This window comes from Polyodon spathula, chromosome 4, assembly GCF_017654505.1.
Source record: "Polyodon spathula isolate WHYD16114869_AA chromosome 4, ASM1765450v1, whole genome shotgun sequence".
In the NCBI taxonomy this organism is placed as follows: Eukaryota; Metazoa; Chordata; class Actinopteri; order Acipenseriformes; family Polyodontidae; genus Polyodon; species Polyodon spathula.
The window spans coordinates 29603665-29627455 of record NC_054537.1 but is presented as its reverse complement, the minus strand read 5'-3'; the positions used below and the strand labels follow the sequence as shown (position 1 = coordinate 29627455).

Here is a 23791-nt window from a genome sequence, read left to right as displayed (position 1 = left end):
CACAAACCAAGGAATGAGATGTTGCAACCATTGAGGAATCGAGAGCAGGAAGCCATGTCAGCTTGGGATTACTGGTTGGTGCACCGGGGGCGTGCCCTGGATGCAGGGATAAGTAGCGGGCTGCTGCTTCTGCTAAGACGGAGAGTCAAGCTGGAGTGAGAGAAAGAGTGATGAAGAAACAGCCAAGAGGAGCAGAAAAGAAGCGAGACTACAGAAATGAGGAACCAGAGACTGTAGCACACAGCCGAAACAGTGTTTTTTTAGGACTTTTCTTTTATTATTTGTCACAGTCTGAGTAGCACTACGCTGCTCAGCTGTAGTTGCTGGTAAAGCAGCATGCTTTCACCTACCCAGTGTAGAGTCCCGGCCTAATTAACCATGAATTTGAGAACCTGCAAATCCTGCGTAAGCCTCCTTCATTTTTCACGCAAAACATTGGTGGAGAGAAATTGGATTCTGGACAGGACCCTGTTGCAAATTAATAAACAAGAGGACACACAGCAGGACCCAAGAGGGCCAGGATCTCCGGAAGCTGAAGCGCCAGTCTGAATACACAGTGAAGCCTCGCCCCATAAGATGGGAACCCCACTTGAAGTCTGCCCCCAACCACCACGGAGGATCGCCTTGGAACTCCCCCGGCTGCCGCCTGCCAGAGCCGAGCTGCAATTGGTCCTTACAGCAAAGAGGACACCTCAGAACAGGGCAGACGAGAGCAGCTTCTAAAACTTCTATTCAGGGATTGCGACCCCTACCTGGGCTTGCAGGACCAGTTACAGCGCTGGACATCAGAATGCCTGGTGAAACGGGCGTATAGAGATGAGCCTGACAGCTTTATGTGCAGCCTGCAACCACTGCCTCTGCGACACCAGGTCTGCCTCATTGGCCCTCGGACACTGCAGGAGGTGGTGAACCAGGATGTGGCTATGGAGGCCATGCTCCAGGACAAGGAGCCCCTGCCACGTCAACCAGGACACCAACCCACAATGCTCCAGGTCCAGACCAGCAAAGAGGAGACCAAAGACAGAAGGACCACCCCTACTTGGCTCCTGGAACTCGTTGCTTTGCTCCAGCCACGTCCACACAGGACCCCCAATCGGCACAAATGCCTATGTTGGGGCTGTGGACATTCGGGACAGCTGTAATGCCAGTGCCCTCCACCATCACATTGCTGCCTGCAAGCAGGCCTCTGCTACAGCCACTGCCAGCCAGGGGAGTCTTAGCTCAGTCAGAACTGAGAGCCAACTGAAAGTTAGCAGGCAGTAGACTTCCCTTGCAGAGATCAAAGATTGTTTCAGAAAGACAGGTGGAGAGGACTACAGTACCTGGAATCGTAGCACTTGAGGCAGAGGATAGATGGGTACTAACCTCCAAGTCATCCAACAATAATTTGTGACAGACAGACAGCTTTCACATGCCTTCTAACTCAGTCAAAGTACTAAAGTTTCATTACAATAGGAAAAAGAAAATTGTAGATATGTGTGACATTTGTGCAGGTACTGCCACTGCATTCCTGTTGTCAAGATCCCCACTGGGGACAATAAGTTTAAATCACAATATTGACTGGCCACAAAGCTTCAAGGTGGAAGAAGAGTCTACACTTGCATGACTAATTAATGTAAACAATGTGGTAAGCCAAGGATATTTGATGTTTAAAGATGGAAGAAACGCTCACTGAGATGATTCATCTCATTTCCAGGAGTTAGTATTAAAATGTGTACTTAATTCCATTGTGGTTTAAATGATAATCAGTACTTGGTCAGCAAAGCATTTTGTTTGTATGTCTTATATCCCTGCATATAACATCCTCCCTTGACACAAAAAGCAGGATTGTTTTGGCTAACAGTCAAGGTTGTGTGAATCCTATGTACTTGAGAATTCTGTGCCTTCACTTTTATGTGAGCAAGTTCTGAAATACATGTTCCTTTGTTCCAGAAGGCAGACTATAAATAACCACAGCTGAAAGTATTTCAAGACCGGCTCAACACTTTATACTTTACTTGATGTCGTTACAAACTACATTTAAATGTATTAATTTAATAGTCAACTTGAATGGGTTCATCTTAAAATACCTTAGATACAATATATCCACTGACCTGAAGTTCTCAGCTACAGCAGTCAGCAGCTGACCATGAAATTTTTTTATTTTTATTAATACTCTCTTTTATGTTACTACAATGACATTCAAACAGCAGCCCACAAAAGTTAAATTTTTCCTGAAATTGGTGGGAACATCACTCTAGCCAATAAGAGAAGATTATTCATTTTAATGAAATGGCATTACACTGGGAACATGTAAGTAGCATATCAAGTACAGTACTTACCCAGGTAAGTCAGTGGACCTGCAGCAGTTCTAGATATTATTTACAAGCTCTGACAGCCATCAGCATTACATTTTTTTAAGTTGAATTAAGGTTTTTTGTTTTCATGAAACGCGGTACTTGTATCTTATCTTCATATTAGGCTATTGCAGACTACATGCAAAAATATATATTTCTAAGAATATTTTGCTAACAGAAAGCTAACAAAGAATCTTGAGGACCCACAGAGCTAAATTTAAGCCCAAATGACATCATCATAGCTTTTGAAATTGCCATCGCTTTTGGTTTGTGGTGTGCTGGTGGACAGACCTTAGTTGACAGATCTGAAGCTTGACTTCCTGTAAAGTGCCTATATGAGTTGTTCTGACATCCATGGGAAACGCACACTAAATCCACTGTGGCAGCACCATTCAGTCTTGGGATAATTAGTAGGTATTTCCTACACTGAGGTCACAAATAGAGTCAATACACTCTTTAGTTCATGTGTACAGTATACATATGCCACCTATGTGGCAATGTGCCCTGCCCCAGTGTGTATTATTGTGTTTTATGTTGTATGTAGTGTGTAAATGTTGGTGTTTATGTATAAAGTGCACAGTTTATAATGTGGTTTATGAGCACAGGTGATATGAAGTGTAATTTGTAGTTAGACACGAGGATGATACAAATCACTTCACATGCAAATTAAAAGGGTATTTATATGGAAGCACGGGAAGGGCACAAATTAGTTCACATGCAGATGTACCGAGATTTGCCTGAATCCTCGAATGTCCGCCCCTCTTCCGCTTTCAGGCACACAGTTCAGCTTCCTCTTGGCTCAGGAGGGGACAGCGCACCTTTGTGTCCAAACTCCCCACAGATGGAGACGGCAACACAAGATGCAGCTCAAAGGAGTTAAAACTGCTATTCTTATTTAAATAGGAACGGCAGTGTGACAAAGTGGCGTAGAGTGCCGTGTCCTGTGTTTTTGTATTGTTACAAACCTTTTATTTTCTGCCTGTTCATTATTAAACTGCGCATCAGAGCCTTCACCATTTCAATAGCTGTCTGCAGAGTCAGTTCCTGTTTCTGGTCTGTCGCCGCCCACTCTGGCCGTCTTTGTGACAGGCAGGCAAAAGGATGCTCTTTTTAGCAACCGGATAAGGAGGCAGTTCTCGCAGGCAGCTCCTAAATAGGGAACAGCTGTACCGACTGCATATACGCAGGGGTAAACACTGAGCAGCTTCTCAACAAAAAACGGTCATCCATTTTGGCACTGTAATAACCATAGCAACAAGGTCAATGTTCAATTGATTTGCACTCTCAGCGATGGCAGTTTTTGAGCAGAGCGATTGACAGTAGACAGTTGTGTTTTCGGTGAGTGGAGAATGGGATTGGAAACAGAGGTAATAATAGCAATAATAAGTAAAATAGAAGCTCACCGTGCTTGTCTGTGTAGTCTGTTGTTTGTCTCTTGTTTTAGCGAATGTACCGTGTCCTGTGTTTTTTGTTTTTTACAACCTTTTTATTTACTGTTCTGTTAATTAATTAAATGCTGAGCTAAAGATTTTTTTATATTATATTGTACTCCTGAGCAAACTGTTTATTCAGGAACTATTGTGGGTTACTGTATGGACAGGAGCAGTTTGGCAGAAACGTGTTTTCTATTTGCATCATCCTTCTCAAACACAATTGGAGCTTTATGACCTGGAACTATTGTACTGAAAATTGTACTGAATTATGGAAGATAACTAAAGCTACATTCTTGAAATTTTTGCAATAACTGCCTGAAGTTTCTAAATTAATTAAAATACGTAATGTAATATTTCAATATTTATGTGATCTTCATTTTTACAAGGGTTACAGTCTTGACCCAATGGGGATCATACGTGTTGCATTTAAGCTATGCAGCATAATACAGGAGCTACATTTCAATTAACGTAATGAAATAACATACTTTTATGCTAATATAAAACTATCAACATATTGCAGCCCACAGATTGATCCTTAAATTATGAAAAAAGTTAATTCAGGTTTTGTTTTGCCAATACATTCAAAAGAATGAAGCAGACATTTAGAGGTTCTTTAAAGATGAACAAACTCTGTATATTTAAAAACTATTAATTGTCCTCTATTATTCTCCTAGCAATGTTTAATATTAAATCCAAACTTGTGCTTCACACAGACACTGAATGTTTTGAAATCTAAATCCTTCTGACTGTCCTTGATGAAACTTTTAGGTTGCACCATCTGTTACCACTTAATACGACTATGCTTTTATAAATCCCTTCTGTTGATTCATCCAGTGTCACAGCCATGAAGTTTTTCAAGCCTTATTCATTCTGCTAAAAGTCCAAATAATCTTATGATTTAATTAGTAGAAACCGTCTGTAAATCAGACCCTCCTTCATATTTGCACATAAAAGATCGATACAAATCAGAAACAGGTGCCTTTATCATTCTAGCTACAATAGCTTTATTTTGGCACCCTTCAGCCTAGCCAAAACAGCTTAATATGGTATTTATAACATTTTTCTTAAACCATCTCATTTTTGGCTTTGTCCTAAATGTGAAATAAATATTCAATTATTTGTTCTATGCAGTAATCAGCATTACACTGAAGTACTGTACTGTACAAAGCCTGTTTGGCCTGCCGCACACTCTGTAATAACCAAGTGTAAGTCTGTGACGTTGCAGTTCTTCACAATGGTGTCAGTGTGCTATTGAATTATTGTGACAGACAGAAAGTACGTAATATGTTATGAAAAGCATTGTCACATCCAAAGTATGGCAAGGATCTGAGAACTGCTGATTACTGGCATGTCAAAGACTGATGCAGCATGTGATAGGAAATTCAAAGTATCGTACTCACCATGCAATGCATTTAACACCTGAGTTAGTTGAAAGGTCTGAGGAGTTCATAGACTTGCTTTCTTGACATATGAGTCTGCAAACCTCACACGCTCAGTTACATGTCATTCACACAGAGATGATGTTACAAAGCTAAAGGTATCAGTTAAACTAGGAGGTCAGATGGTCATAACTCATCAATTTATGCCTAGAAACCGCACTCTCCAGTTTCATAGTCTCAAGGTTAAATAGTGCCAGTCCATTTAGTACCTGCACGTCTCACAATGAAATAAGGTTTCTCTACCAGCATGCTGTTTCTGCTTTGTTCCTCCATTTGTCAATGCAGATCGATTCCACTGTACCCCCAATGTCTTACTCAAAACCCTCAAATACGCTACGTGACGTTTGTTAGAAGGAAACTAATTCCACTTCAGAAGTTTTGGAAGACAGGTCTTTCTGTGTAATGATAACCCTAGCCTCTCAGAATATATGTAGACTCATCATCACCATTATGCTTGGGCTCTTGTTATCCCCATGCTTTGATTTAGGGCAGTTTATTCTGAAATACAGCTTTTACAATAAAACAACACTTTTATTCTGAAAACATTACATTACCTACATTAACAATTTATACACAAATAAAGTGTTTACACACAGCATGCTACCTGCACTTTACATTATTGTTTAAATGTATGTATTCCGGTGAACTGTAGAATGTGCTTTGGAGTTTTACAAAAGAAATGTAAATCAAGAAATTCCTGAAGATAAAGGAATCGTGTGTTAGAATCAAAATGGGGGCAAATGGCTGAAGGCTTATCACATGGTCCATTAAAGTTTTACATTCAGATGTATTGAATCCCCCCCCCCCCCCCCCCCCCCCAAAAAAAAAAAAAGCATCACATCGAATAAACAGAAATACATTACTGTAGCTGTGATGGATCAATACCAACCAGGTCTGTCAGGTGTTTACATGGTCAATTGGGTGCACTGTACTCTTTGCAAAAGTGTAGTCCAGGCTAGTCCAATAACACACATGTAAACCCTATGTTGGTTTTGTTCAGTGGATTCTTTTTAAATTTTTAAATAGCCTACTTAGTTTTTATTTTCTTAAAGCCGTTTGTTTTATAAATCGCATCAGGACGGCGAAAGAAAATAAAAGGGCTACACTATTTCTGTTGTTGTCGTGGATGTAGTTCCACACTATACAGATAAAAGTGTACGAACAACAGTAGATCCTATCATATCTGATCCTCTATTAACCGATGGACCTCTGGCATGTCATTTACAAATGCTGGTACCAACTGAATGGTAGGAGAGGGAAACCGATCAATGCACATTTTATTAGGAGTCTAAAACTGTAAATTCAGCTCTGAGCAGAATGGATCCAGTTGCAGATAAAAGCCAGGCGCTAGAAAAGATGGTGTGTTTGGGAATGCAGTTTTTGTTTACGAACATGCTTTTTTTTTTTGTTTTAAACATCATTTCTGTCTCAGGTTAACACGCACTTGTGGTGCAAAAGAACAAAAAAAAAAATGAAAAAAAAACATGGATTAAGTGCGTACATTAAGAACCGTTTTTTGTAAATTGCCAAATACTGTATTACAGTGCTTTATTTTGCAATCATTTGCAAAATGAAGCACTGTTAATAAAGCAACTACTATGTAGTATTACAATTCTCTGAGAAACGATATTCTCAGGTATCTGATGGGCCCCTGGAACCAATTAAATATAAGATATAAGAGGGTCAACTATATGTGCTAAATAAGTCTTGTAAGGTTATTTTCTCCTTTAGAGTGCTCACAGCGCTGCAAACCACTAAAGTACACACTGCTAATGTATTCATTTTTGTAGTGATTGCGTACAGAAAGATTTCTGCCATTCACATACAAAATGAAACTGCCGTATCTAATGGAGTTATTTAAAGCAGTTAGGACATTGTTGTGATCAGCCTAAGATTCCTCAAGGAGACCCGTGATATTTACTTAATTAAGATTAACATAGTTAATTTTAGACTTTAGGCAAGCCATGCAGTATGTAGCCTTGGAGTAGTTTACAAACCGTACACATATTTATATTCTTTCAAAGTCTGGATGAGGGTAACTGCCTGTACTTATAATCCAGGTGTAGTACAATACAGAACAAAGGAAATAAAACAAATAAAAATCTGCAAGAAAGAACAAATACACCTCAGGCACCTAAGTGGTCCCTCCCAGGCCTAGAGGTGCTAGATGTTGTATTTATCTATCTATCTCCAGCGGTTTCTTTAAACAGGTCAGAAAAACAGCACGGGATGATCTCAAAACAGTTCCCATAGCAACTGAGCTATATTGCTGAGTTTATTCACGAGAACAAATTAAGAGGATGATATAAATATGTAGTTATGTCAAACTGAGAAAAGACAGAAACCTGCTTTGTGTTTACCCACACACTGTAGACATATTTATTTGCAGATGTATTTTACACTACAAAAACACCCTTAAAAAGAATGTGTGAACAAAAGTTATTTCATTAGTTTTACAGGATATAAACAGCAGAGGTGGAAAAAAAAGAACACAAAATCAAATAGTTATATATTTTAGTAAACTTAAGTGGGTCAACACATCACCCTTTACTATTATGACATATACGACGGCCCTAGCTCTGAACCCCAGCATTAAGAATGAAGTACTTGTTTTTCAAACTGTTTCAGCGTTGCCTTCTGTAACTACTGCTTGTCAATAGGAATTCTTGGCCATTCTTCATATTTGTATTATTTTTAGGAGTTAGACACAAGTATAGTCGAGCCAAAACACACTGGAACACTGTTTCCGGTAGTTTTTTCTATAGGCAGAACCTTGACTTAAGAATTAACTTATGAATCTTTACAGATTTGTTATGAAAATGCTTATATAGCGCACAACCGATCTAACCTCGGTGCCTGGACACCAATCAAGCGATCTCTTTGCAGTGGAGAAATTAAATTAGTTTTTCTGCACAATGCACTGAATAGGCACTAGGAACAAAAATAAATGAGTGTTTTCCTATGTGTCACTTTTGACGATACAAGAATCAGTCTCCAATAAGCGGCGGATATTTTCAATGTTTTCAGTAGTCACACACACGTCTCGATTCCCACTCAATTGACTGATTCGGTCACTTGTCCATGTGATGCAATGAAGAGAACATTTGGAATGTATAGTACAGACTAAAGTACAAAAGGCTTTTCTAGTAAAAATGCTGACGACAGCAAAAGTGCATCCTACAACTGTGACCATAAACACGGGATGAAACTGCTTTGTATATCGGTCAGTGTAGAGACCCGGGGATTGGAATGAATGACTGCCCTTGCAACTGGCTTAGTATGACACTTTGTGCCCTCGGCGTAACATTGTAAATGTGCAGTGAAAAAAAGTGTATGGTACGCTATGATTTGGTGGGCTGGAATGTGTGTTTTCCTGTGTCTGACTGGAGGAGGTTAATCAAGGGCAGTGGTGGCAGATAATGCTTTTGCATCGCCAAACAAAAATTTGCCAAACTGTGTGTTTTAAACCAGCCAAAACCTACCCTTACATCAAAGATTTAATATATATTACAAAAGCAAAAATACGTGCTGCAAATGTAAAACAACAAAAAAACCACAAAAAAAACATAGTAATGTTATAAATGATGTATTTATCTGTTTTGCCTGTTTTTGTCTCAAAAATTAAAAGTACCACAACAGCTGTTTGTGTTTTATTATCTAATGAGGTCAAATGTGGTATGTCAAAAAAATTAAAATATTTAGAATGTAGTGTAAAATTAAAGTGTCCAGAACTGTCAGTGGATGCAGTCTTTAAAAATAAATTTTAAAACAAAAATAATTCTAATTGTACATATACAATTATTATAATTGTTGAGGAATAAAACATAACAATGTTTGGATGCAGAGCTCCAGAAAAGAAAGAGACAGGGGAGGACGTGATATACTATACAGGGCATCGTGGTGACTGAAGTTCTGTGCTGGTGAACGCCTCATAAAATCGAAAGGAATAGAACATCCTTGATAAAAATAGCCAAAAAATAACCAAACCAGCAAAGACAACATTAACCCGCAAGATGCTTTCAAAACAAGCCAAATTTGGCTGGAAAACTGGCAGCACTGATTAGAAAAAATGTCGCTTGTGAGATGCATACATTACCTTTTAAATCTTACCTCATGTTCAATGTAAAAATAAAAACATGAATTTGTATAATTTGTATTTAAGAAAAATCTATATTTTATTTGGCATTCCAATACTTTCAGATTCAAGACTACACCACTGGTGTTAACTAGATCAAAAGGGACAGAAATAGTCGATGACTTAAACTTATTTTTGTTAAAGTATATTCTAAAAATCTATTTGTAAGCAGCAGCCAACCCATTTGCCTGACAGACACACCTTTGATGCACACAGATAATTATACACACCGCAGGTTACAAACCTCGCCTCTTAAAAGATCTTAAAATTCTCACAAGCAAAATGCAAAACTAATTAAAGCAACAGTGCCCATGGCCGATGGCTCTACCATGTGGTAGTTCACCATGACTGTCGTAGTTTGTCCCGAGCCAAAGACAAGATATCTGAATGGAGCAGTATTATCAAACTGTCCATGTCTCGATTTGTTGTGAAAGATGCTGAGCTTCAGCCACGGTGACAGGCTGTGATTGGCCGATATAGGACTGATTGTTCGGTGCAAAGTATTGATTGGCTGCTTTTGAGGGATAATTAAATACATTTGGACCAATTGTGTCTTTGTTTAGTATTTGCTGTCTGGTAGATGTGAACTGAGCTTTCATTACAGCGAGTCAAAATAAAAAAAGCCAGCACGTGCGTGGATAGGTTTTAAGTTTGATTCATAGATGATGCGGTAACGTTCCAGCAGGCATCTACTGTCTACTAGAACTGGAAGGCATCTGGCTGATTTTACTGAATCAGTTTCGATTTAATTTAAACCACAAAAGAAACAATGTTTCTAGAGCCGATAGTATTGTGAAAAATAACCCAAAGTTTCACTCAATATTTAGAATTGCTTTTTACTAATTAAAAAAAAAAAAAAGTCATCGTAGTCGATTTGGCTGCAAATCAATTTTCAAGAAGAACTTTCTCAGAAAAACTGGAGATTGTTAAAAAAAAAAAAAAAAAAAAAAAGGGGAGGGATACACCACAAATACCCGAACCGAAACAGGAAGGGAAGGGCTATATGCTCGCCGCTGCCAACACTGAAATTATGAAAGGTATCCGTGGCTTACCAGTAGATTCAATTAAAAAAATATACTGCTGGAACGGTCTTTTGTTCAGTACAAAAAAGGAGATATGGAAAATAACTGGCAACAGCAATCTAGAATGTCTAACAAAGTCAGCACAAAAACATGTGCGTTCCCAATGTCACTTGCGAGCCACTGTAACACTCAAAACTTTGATGTACAACTTGATGAGCAGAAGCGTAGGGATACAATACATCCCAATGAGCAAGTAATAAAAAATCATGAGTCTCTTAAATGCTTGATTGATTCTGTTGTTTACCTTGGCAAGCAAGAACTGGCTTTCAGAGGGCATGATGAAAGCAACAATAACTCAAATAGAGGCACTTACACGGAATTACTTTCTCTGATTTCTGACTACAACAGCATGTTAAGCAATCACTTGTCAGTAGCCACAGTATTCTCTGATACCAATAAGAAGATTCAGAACGAATACAAGCAGAGTACAGGAAGCCAAGTACAAAGCTATAATGGTAGATTAAACACTCGACAATGGAAACGCAGCTCAGCTGTCTTGTGTTTTCAGCTATGTGACTGACAGTGGCCTGAAAGAACGGTTGTTCTGTGAAAATGTGTTGCATTTACTAAAATAAAAACAATAATAAAAATAAATAAAAAGACCAAATTCCCACTGGGCTTTTTTTTTTTTTTTTTTTTTTTTTTTTTAAAGATTCTATTGAAAATCTTTAAAAACAGCCGATTTTATAACGGCTGTTTTTAAAACAGCCGTTATAAAATCATTACTTTCATTTAAAAAAGGTGGATGGACTGTTTACGTAAGGTGTGTGCATTGTTTTATTTATTTTTACATTTTGACCACTTTCAGTTTTTAAACTTTTAAATTGCATTCCCTGCCTCAAGATGGCTTCACATGTACCCATAATGGACCTCTCAGAACTACATTTCCCATCATACTCCTGCTCACTGGTAAATCCATTTCAGTTACATAGGATTGTAAAATAATAGGATTTTCAATCAAATATAAACAAGTAGCTATGGTAGCTATGTCACCAGTAAATGATGCAAATTAGTACCATCAAAGGTTTAAACCTTCCTTCGATAGGGTTATGAACCTTCAAAGGCCAAAACGTACCCTTCATTGCAGCCGTACTGTCATTTAATATTTTTTAGTCGCTAAATTCTACATTGTTAAAGTTATTGTCAGTGGTAGAAATTCAGTAAACTTGTTTACTGGCACCTAGTGGGCTTTTTGATTATTTGCATTGATGTGAGCTGCTATGAGACTGCCAAATATTAAAGCAACATTGTTATCCATATTTGATTTATGAGTGACACAATGTTTGTCAAAATGTTGAATACTTACATGTTCATGCTCATTTTACTTTATTTTGTGTGTTTCGGAGAATACGTAGTATGTAATTGATGTGTGCAGTCCTTGTTATGTGACCAATTAGTGGGTAATTCATGGGTGATAACATTTAACTGTGACGTCATCTTAATATTCAGAAAAAATTCACTCATAACAACTTTGCCAACTTAAGATCTCTGTGTAAACATGCCTTCACGTCTCAAAATACACTTTCTAGCAGTTATTCTGCTACAGGCAGCAACAACAGAACAAATGAAACCCATCAGTTTCGACAGTTTCCCAGAGTGTTCCACCTGAAAGCAGCCCTGCAAGTATATCAGTTGGATGTTGGCATTCAGTCGATGTCCATGTTGGGAGAGACATTCCTGTATAAACCGTGTAACAACGAGGACTTCTTGTACATGTTTGTGTCTGCTGCATCATGCGATTATTTATTTATTATTTATTTATTTGTATGTTGTAATACTTACAGGGCTACTTTCAGTGGGACACCCTGTATAACCAATGCTGTTTGTTTTTTGTTTTTTTTTTTAACAGCAATGAAAAACAGTTTATGAGTGTATATCAGTATAATGGATTCTCTTTTAAAGGAAACTGATAAAACATATTGTTTAATTTGAAATGCAGTAAGGTGAGCAATAAACTGACTCTCTCGCGATTGAGCAGTTGGTTCAAACAATTTAACAGCGAACAATTCAGTGTAAATAATTATAAAACCATAAAAGGGGCAAACAATATGAATCCAGAAATAAGAAAAAGGGGTTTTATGAATTTTATGTGCTTGGGGTCAGCGCCACGGTGAAAATTTTTGAATCAGGAGTTTTTCTTAAGTTAGTCATGTATAGCTCACCTTTGACAAATGAGCACCATCGCTGACTTTATTATAAATGCTTTCCTGTTAAATATACTGATGGTACGCATTTGAGTCTTATACAACAATAACAAAGTCTGCATTTTTTTTTATTGGTCCGCATTTGTACCTGTGAAGCCCTGTCCAATAGGCTTTGTCTGACCTGCCTGGCACTTGCAGCATCTGCAACCTCCAACACTGGTGCTTCAAGTTCAGCATCTGCTTCCTTTTAACCCTGTAATCTTTCTCTGTAAATTCAACGTCCATTAGGGAGAGCTATGTTATGTAAAACACAACAACCCAGGATGATATTGTTAACCTTCTGAGGGGTGTACTGTAGTGTTCCCCCAGAGACATCCAAACATCGGAATCACATTCTGAAGATTCCAAATGTTCGCTCAATTACAGTAGGAGCACATTTAAAAGGTACGATTATACCTTTGGCAGGGGTCGTGGGGTTGAGCAGCGGTCTCAGTAGCCACTGCTTCAGTGGATACCCGTTGTTCCCTGGTAGTTTCACCGGTATTTATAACCTACCATGAAGTTTTCACACGTCTACTAAAACGCAAATGCTAACGCTGTTGATGGTTTACTAAATCGCTACATTTGCATTTAAATGACGCTAACTTGCCAAGTAGGCACAAAAACTTGCATTGCTAAACCACATATGGGCAAAGTCTGTTTGCCCACACGTGCGCCTGATTCTGGTTGGCTCACTGTTCGCAAAACTATTTTGTGATTGCGTTAGGGGTTTGCGGTCGTTGCTAAATAAGGCCCTTAATGTATCACAATAAACTCTTATGTTATGAAAAACATTTGCTTTTTTTTTTTTTTTAAGTTTCCAACTCAATAATAGTGCTCTTAGATTTTTGCCTCGGGTTTTCCATCTCCACAGCCTGTCCAGTAAGGAGGCTTACTAAACAACTTCAGTTCCTGATGACACACCTTTTCCAATGCAGTAATTCAAGTGTTTGTTTATTAAGCGGTAGATGAGTGATCATGTGTCCCAAAAAGAAGGGCTTATATGGCAAGTTTTATGAAGTGAGGTAAGTAGACTTTACATGCCAAGGGATACAAGTCTAGTCTAAAGGCTCACTCATAATCACCTCTGCCAGTTTCTTTAATTGCTACAGCTGGAACAGATTTCCCTATCCATAAGGGCTCAGTACAGTAAAAACGATACAACGCCAAACCTTTGCAGTTTAGCCAACGGACCTGAGCACAGTATTAGAAAAAGAGTAGCACGTCACCGATGATTCAGCACACCTCTCTATTTAGAAAACTAACATTACCACTCCAATCGTTTCAATTATAAAGCTCCTGGGAACCGACTCCTTCTGCAAACTGTTGCTTAGTTGTCTAAGTGAAACGACTTCTATAGACACAGTGGCTGATCTAGCCCATGTTACAAATATGGCAGGCAACTGGAATGGAATAGCAGCTCCACAACACACTGAAACAATTATCAAAAATTCTAAGTGTTTTTTATTGTATTGTATCACTTAGAATACTGTTCAAGGTTAACTGAGACTAGCATGGATTAGATGTGACATGAACATACACATCTATAAATACAAATGTACACAAGTTCAGTATTGGGGTTCACATAAAACTGAAATGGCAGACTGAACATACATACTTACAGACTGACAGACACATCTACTATATTAATTTTCATTGGAAATAGACTTCCCAGCTGGAAAAAAAATGCTTCCAGTTGGGTACGATATAATCAAAAAGAGAAAAAAAAAAGTATTCTATATAATAGGGTTCTCTCCAGGCATTTTCAGTCGGGCAGGTCGCCCAGAAAAACGATAACACAGTGTAACAATTTTTTTTTTTTTTTTTTAGATTCCTGGGTAGTGTTATTTCCTAATTGCTTATGCCTCAAAAGTATAGAAAATGGCTATTATTCCCCACAAACTTTGCTTCTGTGACCAGGACAGTAATATTTTGAAATTTACCTATTTTCCAGAACATTCCAGATAGATTCGGTGCTGAGTAAACTTGGATTAACTTCTAGAACTTTCCAGTAATATAAATAGTAGTATACATACAGGGGCCTTAAGCCCACCAGTTCAGTTTAGTTCCAGCTGCCTAAGTGGATACATATCTGCATTTTTCTGAGATGGCATCAAGAGGCTGCAATGATGGCATTCCTGATGGGTCTCCAAGGCGGTTTTACCAAGTTTCCCTGTTATCTTTGCCTTTGGGACAGCAGGGACACCAAGGCGCACTACCACAGGCGGGACTGGCCACAGCGGACCGAGTTCTCTGTGGGGAGGAACAACGTCAAGTGGGAGCCACTGGTGGACCCTCGGAAGGTGCTGATGCCACCACTGCACATCAAATTGGGCCTTATGAAACAATTTGTCAGAGCTCTAGATAAGGAGTCGGCAGCCTTCAAGTACCTTCAAGACTTCTTCCCTAAGCTGTCTGAGGCAAAGGTCAAAGCCGGTGTCTTCGTCGGACCACAGATAAAGAACATCCTGGAGTGCAATGAATTCCCCAAGAAGCTCACTAGTAAGGAGAAAGCGGCTTGGAACAGCTTTGTCACAGTAGTTCGGTGCTTCCTGGGCAATCACAAGGCTGAAAACTACGTGGAGCTGGTTGAGACTCTGGTGAAGAACTACGGTACAATGGGCTGTAGGATGTCTCTCAAAGTCCATATCCTTGATGCTTATCTTGATAAATTCAAGGAGAACATGGGAGCGTACTCGGAGGAGCAAGGCGAGCACTTCCACCAGGATATACTGGACTTTGAACGCCGCTACCAAGGTCAGTATAACGAGAACATGATGGGAGACTACATTTGGGGGCTGATTCGTGAAAGTGATTTACAGTATAATCGTAAATCTCGAAAAACTACTCACTTTAAATATTTTGTAGTCATTTTTGTATTACTTTAGTATAAATACATGTTAATTTGGATTCATATGTTGTTTTTTTCTGACTTATGTGAACGAAAAGACGCCCGTTTTCTCATTGGAAATAGGTAAATTTCAAGGTATTACTGTCCTGGTCACAAAAGCAAAGTTTGTGGGGAATAATAGCCATTTTCTATACTTTTGAGGCATAAGCAATTAGGAAATAACACTTACTACCCAGGAACAAAAATTGTGTTACATAGTGTAAGGAATGACTGCACTGCTAGCAGACTAAATCACTTGCGCTCGCTGGGTGAAAAAAATAAAAAATTGGAATCACATGACAGCTGTGTTGCTGTGTTACATCTTGGCACTACATTTAACCAGAGAGCAGAAAGGGTGATTTTCCTTTTTAAGCTCTTCGGGAGGCTGAAACATTAAAATGACTGCTAAAAAAAATAACAAATGGTGACAACGAATGTGGAAATTATCAAACTGAAGTGGATGATGAAAAAGAAGAATGCAGAAAATGAAAAAGAGCAACCTGACAGTCAACAAAGAGCATCTTGTAGAAAGTGAATTGGAAGAACCGCAAAACTCATAAAAAAAAAAGATATTGGTGTGGCAAAGTGCCTTGCAGTGCGCAGGTTAGTTGGTGCAGTGCTCAGGAATAACACACACAAGACAGTGAAAGTTCAATAAAACAGCTCCTTTATTTGGCTGGGTTGTGTGTCAACAACACTTAAATGATAAGCACGGGCGCTACACAGCCATGTTTATCACTCCATGCAAAACAAGGGTTTCAGTCCCGAAACAGCAAGACACTAATAATTAACACACAACATAGACAAGGTCACTTCCGATAATGAGTGCTCTTGTGCAGGTGTAGTAAAACAGTGGTGTAGTGTACTCCAGATTTAGTGCTGGCTTGCAGCTAAAGCTCCCAGCTAGTGCTTAGTCATCTAACAAAGACAAATGACAAACAGTCAAGCAGGGTCAGTGTTCGGTTTTGTAATGCTGATTATTTGAAGATATATCTCATGTAACTGCATTTAATGACTGGAAACATGCTACAATTCACGTTGCAGAGCACAAGAGTAGAGTTTCTCATCGAATAGTAACGATTATTTTTTGTCTTTCCCGGATACAAGCCAAAGGTCCGACAGACTGATCTGAAAACAGTTTGAAAATGAGCAGGCGTATTGGAGAGTCTTGCTGAGGCGGTTTATTGCAGTTGTAAAGTTTCTTGCTGAGCGTGGTCTTTCCATTAGAGGACATAATGAAGCTGTTGGTTCCCTTAATAATGGTAATTATTTGGGAATCTTGGAATTGTTGAGCCAGTTCGATCCTTTCCTTGATGAACATATTAAATATATGGACATCCTAGTAAACGGAAGCCTTCGTACCTATCATCGGCCATTTTGCAAACAATGTATTTCTTTAATGGGGCAAAAAGTACTCTGTAAAATAATCTGTCAGTTTCAGAATGCAAAGTACTTTGCAATTAGTGTAGATGCCACTCCAGACATATCCCATGTTAACCAGCTTGCATTCATTGTGTGCTATTTATTGGAGGAGGGGCAGATCCAAGAACGTTTGCTGAAATGTCTGACTATAAGAAGTCATGCTGGAGATTGTTTTTTGATTCTGTTCTAACAGTTTTACAGGAGATGAACACTGACATATCTTATTGCAGAGGTCTGTTATGACAATACAAGTAACATATCCAGAAAGCATAATGGTTTACAGGCACAAATTTGGGAGATTAATCCACTAATACAGTGGGTTCCGCGTGCTGCTCATTCTCTGAATTTAGTTGGGGTTACCAGTATAAATTGCTGCTTGGAAGTAAATATTATTTTGGGTATCTTCAGTTTCTTTTTAATTTCTGCTCTTCATCAACTCATTGCTGGCAAGTTATTACAGCAGGATTAGAGCCAAACGACAACAAGAGAATTGAGACACTGAAAGATCTGTCTAGTACTAGATGGTCTGCCATGCCCATGCTACAAGAGAACTTTGTCTTAATTATGGCAATATCCAAGTATATGTAGCTGATGATTCAAAACAGAACCAAAACATGTGGAGCGATGCTTGATCTCTGCACAGCAAAAGGGACAAGCTCGATTTTGGAACCCAATTCTGCAGAGGTTTCAGACAACTAACGCTCTTCAGGCTATTGAGCTAGACCTAGTTACTGCTGTAAATTTGATAGGCTTGCTGAAGAATTTGTGGAAACCCTACGAGCTCAATTTGACAGGTTTGAAACAGCAGCTAAAACTATAGCAAAGTTTCTCAAGAACACAACACTGAAAAGAGCCGTGCTACAAAGAGAAAAAAACTGCTGATGAGTCAAAGGCGCCGGAGTACACGTTGACAGGGAGACACAGATTTTGTGTTAAAGTTTTCAATGTCATGACTGAGAAACTTGTTGCAGAGCTGCAACGTCAGTATAAAGCATATGATGAATTATGTGCCTACTTTGGATTTTTTACTAATTTTAATCAAGGGTCTGCATTAGAGATACATGCTTCAGCTGCTAATCTACAAGAGAAATACCACATGGATTTACAGAAGGATTTTATGGATGAAATGGTTCAATTTAGAGAGTTCATAAAGGATGGGAACAACAAATCTCCAAATACCTTGCTTTGCCTTTTACGACAAGAGAGTCTGCAGTTTGTATTTCCCAATGTAGACATCACTTTACAAATTTTTTGGACCCTGCCAGTAACTATCACTGGAGGTGAATACTCATTTTCAAAACTGGTGCTAACCAAACATCAACTCAACTATAGATCAACGAAGACTGAATCATCAGACATTCAGGTCAATCGAGCGTGATCTGCTTCATCAGCTGGATTTCAATGACATCATTGAAGACTTCTCAGCCATGAAGATTAGGAAGAAACCAATTTAACAGCTGTTCTAAGGTAAGGTGAAGCCCTTGTTTTTGATTTTACTACAAGTTTGTGATGAAATTAATGTGGTTTTGGTTCGTTTGTTTTAACTTTGATTCTGCTTTTACAACTGTTATATCATATTTAAAAACCTGAAATAACCAAGTGTTTGGCATCGCAGGCATGGCTGTGCACTGGTGGTAAACAGTCAAGCACTGTTCCCCAATCCAATCCAACACTAACGATACAGGTTTTGGCTTTTCCAAGTTCTCAAAAATTATTTTGAAAAAAAAAAAAAAAAAAGGTAGACTGGTGGAGCAAGTAGCACAATGTATAACTCCCACGTCGATGTAGGTCCCAGAACATGCGAGTGGTTTAAATTCAACATAAAGCTGTGAAGACTTTAAAATAAATTATTAGGTGCTGGTTTGACCAAAAACCTGTACCGTTAGTGTGTCCCCATGGCTGGATTGGGAAACACTGCAGTAAAGGGAAGACATTGAACACACAAAGAGGGGCCCCCCAAAACTATAACAGCCCTGGACTACAATCAAGCTTAATCCAGAGAAAGAATCAAGTAGTCATACTGTCTGTAACTATATCCCAAACCAGACAGTGTTAAACATTACTGACTTGATTACTTAGTGTGCATCCTTCCAACAAATGACAAAATTGAAAACACTTGAATGTAGGAAAAAAAAAAAAAAACACTGTAATTTATATAGCAAGATTGATTTGTATCATAAATGAAACTTGTTATGCAAAGAAAAACTATAGTTTCATCAGATTGGAATTCCAGGAAAATGTTCCAACTCTGGGAAGAAGTTCAAATGGATATGATGAATTTTCCTGGTACAGACTTCTTTCATATATATTATATCTATATTACCATGGCAACAGACCCCTAAACTGGGTACATGTATCCTGATATTAGTACTTCTTCCCTCACCTTCTTCTGTGAGCAGTCTGTGCTGCTTCATGTCAAGTCACGGTATTTATCACTTATTACAACAAGCACTGTGTAAAGCAGACAGTAATAAGCTACATTCAAAACAAAGATATGGTCAATTTGAAAAAAATGGTAATATCATGCCAACAGAAGAATTTAAACAAATGTTTTTAAGCGAGCAAGAAAATGAAAATACAAGAAAAACACTTACTCACATAAACCTCACAAAGGCATATTTGCGTTTAGTGGGAAAAACGATAGAATTTCACCCGATACCTGAAAAAGACCTGGACAAACACTTTTACAAAATTATCTTGTAAAAAAAAAAAAAAAAAAAATTGGATGGCGTGAACCAAGTTCTCTCCGAAGCATTCTTAGCAGCGCGTCACAGATGTAACTATAAATGCAGGGTTTTTGTGGTTTTTTTTGAGTACATATACATTTGCGAGCCTTTTATTATGCGTTTTTCACATATGAAAAAAAAAAGTAAACATTTTTGGCACGAATATCTTAGTGCTCTACATATAATGAAGTAATATCAGTGCAACAGGTCACCAACATTTCTGGAGCAAAATAAGTTTTATGGGTCTGATTGGCCAAAAATTTTGGTCGCAAATATGGCTTTACAGTACGTTGTTTAAATATTGCTGTTACAGAATAAGTAAATAACTAAACATAAATAAATAACATAAAATGTTTTTGGAGTTAAGTGTTTTTTTTGTAGTATGTTTTTTAATTCATCTTCAGGGGTGTTGGAACTAGGGGTGCTGGGGGTGCAGGAGCACCCCCTGGACTGAAGTGCTCTGCATCTGCTTCCATGATATACTGGGGTTACGGTTTGGCTCAATGACTTTCAGCACCCCCAGTATAAAAATTGTTCCAGTGCCACTATTTTCTGTTAAATGAATTATAAAACATGACTTATAATGCACCCGGGGCGGGTGTATTAGAGTATATCCCACAAACTATATTGCATATGCATGATAGCACGGAATAATTATATATATATATATATATATATATATATATATATATATATATATATATATATATATATATATATATACACACACACACACACACACACATACACATACACACACAATCTTGCAAATGCAACATCTTAAGTCACAACATGAATAATACCTATTTAACAATCCAGTCATGCACTGAATTACTTTGAGCACTGCTGTCAGTTTAACTGAGGACCTACTTCCTTAGTTCTAATCCACTAATGTTCTTTAGATCAGGTACAGTTCACATCATAACTTCCAGAAGTTTTAAATTATATAACTTAATAAAAATCCTCTCTTAGGACAATAAATGGCAGAACACAGATGTATCCACTTAGTAATCTCCTGAGTCACATGAGGACACAGGAGGTCACAGCTTGTGTCAAGCTGTCTCAAAGGTTTTCTCTTTTCATTACACTAGCAATAGGATGCTCGCACACACGCGTTTGAGTATTCTTTAAACAATGTTAACTACATTTTAACAATGCTGTTGATTTTTTAAAAAAAAAATTTTAACACTCCAATTGGAACCCGGGTTGTTCAGAGATTCTCAATATGCTAGATCACCGTTGTTTGTATCCTGTGAAACATCCTTCAAATAAGCTTTTTTTATGATCATTGCACGTCTCAAAAATGTGTCAAAACACACAGTAATATAGTAATATAACATGTGTGTGTAGTTGGCAAAATACATGTGTTATTCTGCCCAATTCACGGAGCAGTCTGTTTATAGACAGGAACATTGAAATAAAAAAAAAAAAACTCGCATTGTTAGGGACCATAATCTATCGAGTAGTACAGACTAGTTCATTCTGAATTCGTTAGAACATTACCATTTGTTTTGTGCCTAACTAAACAGTCGTGGTTCTCATAGCCAGTATTTTACCTCAATATGACGGTTGCCACACAATTGACATAAAATGTAAACCTGATTTAAGGAACAATACAACTTAAAATAAAAAAAAATGTATTTTGAGGAAACACTAGAAAAAAAAAAAAAAAAAAAAAAAAAAAAAAAAAAAAAAAAAAAAATGTGTGTAAATCGAGAACAGGCTGCGTGATGAAGCTTGAAAACTTAAACTGCAGATTCTTGTAATTCACGAGAAAATAAACAAGCAATACTAAAAAAAAAAAAAAAAAAAAAAAAAAAAAAAAAAAAAATTGAATGGTTTGCCAGTAAGCATATTTTAGGTTACAAAGGTTAGTAACACCGGGGGAGACAGAAAAGAGCTCGGTTTGTTTTGCTGGAGCTAAATCCATAACGATTTGCAATACCGGTACTGTATTTTGCTCCCTTATTGATTTCAGATATCGTTGAAAAATATCAACAATGATTATCTCCTTACCTGTTGTCTGCGAAGTAAAGGATTGGTGTATATAATTTATTTTAATAAATAAACTGATTTGTACTTGTAGTACTGCTGCCTCTTCTGGTCTTCCAGCAGTAATTCAAATAATACTGTCAGCATCAGCTCCGAAAGATTTGAGTTGGAAAACTAGAGAGAGGGGGGAGGTGAAGGGAAGGGGGAGGGGGGGATGACGATATACAAAATTCGATTACTTGTTTGTTAATTCATTATAATTAAATTCAACAGCTTACTATTAAGAATGTGTTACAGTTGTGTATTTGCACAATAATGTATGTGTGAGTTGGATGCTAACATATATACATTGAAACAATGAATCAAACTATCCCTCCCTGCAAACCTAAATGATTGGTTCCATCTCGTTTTAAGGGGCGTGTTTTATTTAAGACCAACACAACTCTTTCAGCTTACATTCATTGAGGTGTGTGTGTGTGTGTGTGTGTGTGTGTGTGTGTGTGTGTGTGTGTGTGTGTGTGTGTGTGTGTGTGTGTGTGTGTGTGTGTGTGTGTGTGTGTGTGTGTGTGTGTAGACACACACAATTAATTATCCACACAGTGACAATACTTATATAATTGGGGGGACAAATAGAATTACAAGGTCTCACTGAACCCCATAGATAACAGATCACTGTGGTAATTCTTATATGACAGTCGGCAGCAATTAACATCATCAATTTACATGCACGCTTCGTTAACATGAATAAGTAAACAATACATACAAAATACAAAATAAATAAATAAATAAATAAATAAATAAATCTAAATCCGAATCAGATACTGTGAAATATAAAAGACTGTTTTTAGAATCTCCTCTGGAGGTTGTAAAATATTATTATTATCAAAACAACATATATATTTTTAACTGTAGATTGTAGTCATTTACTGGAAACAAATTAGCTTACTAGCACTCACATTCACTGCAATATTGATTTCGTGGCTTTTATAGTCACAGCTATTCAATTGCTAGTACCTGTATTATAGATGGAATGTGTTATTGCACCTTCTGAAAGTACACAGCGGTAGCCTGAATACCCTGGTTTACAAGCAGTACTAAAAGCAAGCTTAAGCTTCTGCCTGACAACTTAAAATGTGTAATAGCCTGTGGCTCACCCAATCTGTTTAGCTGCAACAGGCGCTGCATGTAGAATATATTGTATTCCTGGTCCGATTTATTGTTTGGGTGTCTCAAAACCCCTGAAGGTTCAAGTATGTGCATTGGTTAGTAAGACTGGCATATATAGTATATATATATATATATATATATATATATATATATATATATATATATATATATATATATATACACACACACAGCTCTGTAAAAAAAATAGGAGACTGCTGCAAAATTATCAGTTTCTCTGGTTTTACTATTTATAGGTATGTGTTTGGGTAAAATGAACATTTTTGTTTTATTCTATAAACTACTGACAACATTTCTCCCAAATTCCAAATAAAAATATTGTCATTTAGAGCATTTATTTGCAGAAAATGACAACTGGTCAAAATAACAAAAAAGATGCGGTGTTGTCAGACCTCGAATAATGCAAAGAAAATAAGTTCAAATTCATTTTTAAACAACACAATACTAATGTTTTAACTTAGTTCAGAAATCAATATTTGGTGGAATAACCCTGATTTTCAATCACAGCTTTCATGCGTCTTGGCATGCTCTCCACCAGTCTTTCACATTGATGTTGGGTGACTTTATGCCACTCCTGGTGCAAAAATTCAAGCAGCTCGACTTTGTTTGATGTCTTGTGACCATCCATCTTCCTCTTGATCACATTCCAGAGGTTTTCAATGGGGTTCAGGTCTGGAGATTGGGCTGGCCATGACAGGATCTTGATCTGGTGGTCCTCCATCCACACCTTGATTGACCTGGCTGTGTGGCATGGAGCATTGTCCTGCTGGAAAAAACAATCCTCAGAGTTGGGGAACATTGTCAGAGCAGAAGGAAGCAAATTTTCTTCCAGGACAACCTTGTACTTGGCTTGATTCATGCATCCTTCACAAAGACAAATCTGCCCGATTCCAGCCTTGCTGAAGCACCCTCAGATGAGTCCAATCTTTTGCTTTGCCCAACACCTGGTCATCTAGTGGTTAGACAGA

The 23791-nt window shown here is 37.9% G+C and overlaps 1 protein-coding gene across 2 annotated transcripts in view; it reads right to left on the bottom strand.

The window, feature by feature from the left end:
• The window catches only part of LOC121314386 (protein FAM110B-like), a 56111-nt gene extending 34334 nt beyond the window's left edge, over nt 1-21777 (bottom strand). For both annotated transcript variants that reach the window (XM_041247579.1, XM_041247580.1), the window contains exon 1: nt 21663-21777. The gene's annotated coding sequence lies outside the window, so the exon portion shown is untranslated. The remainder of the gene's footprint in view (nt 1-21662) is intronic.
• Nucleotides 21778-23791: the final 2014 nt, after the last annotated feature.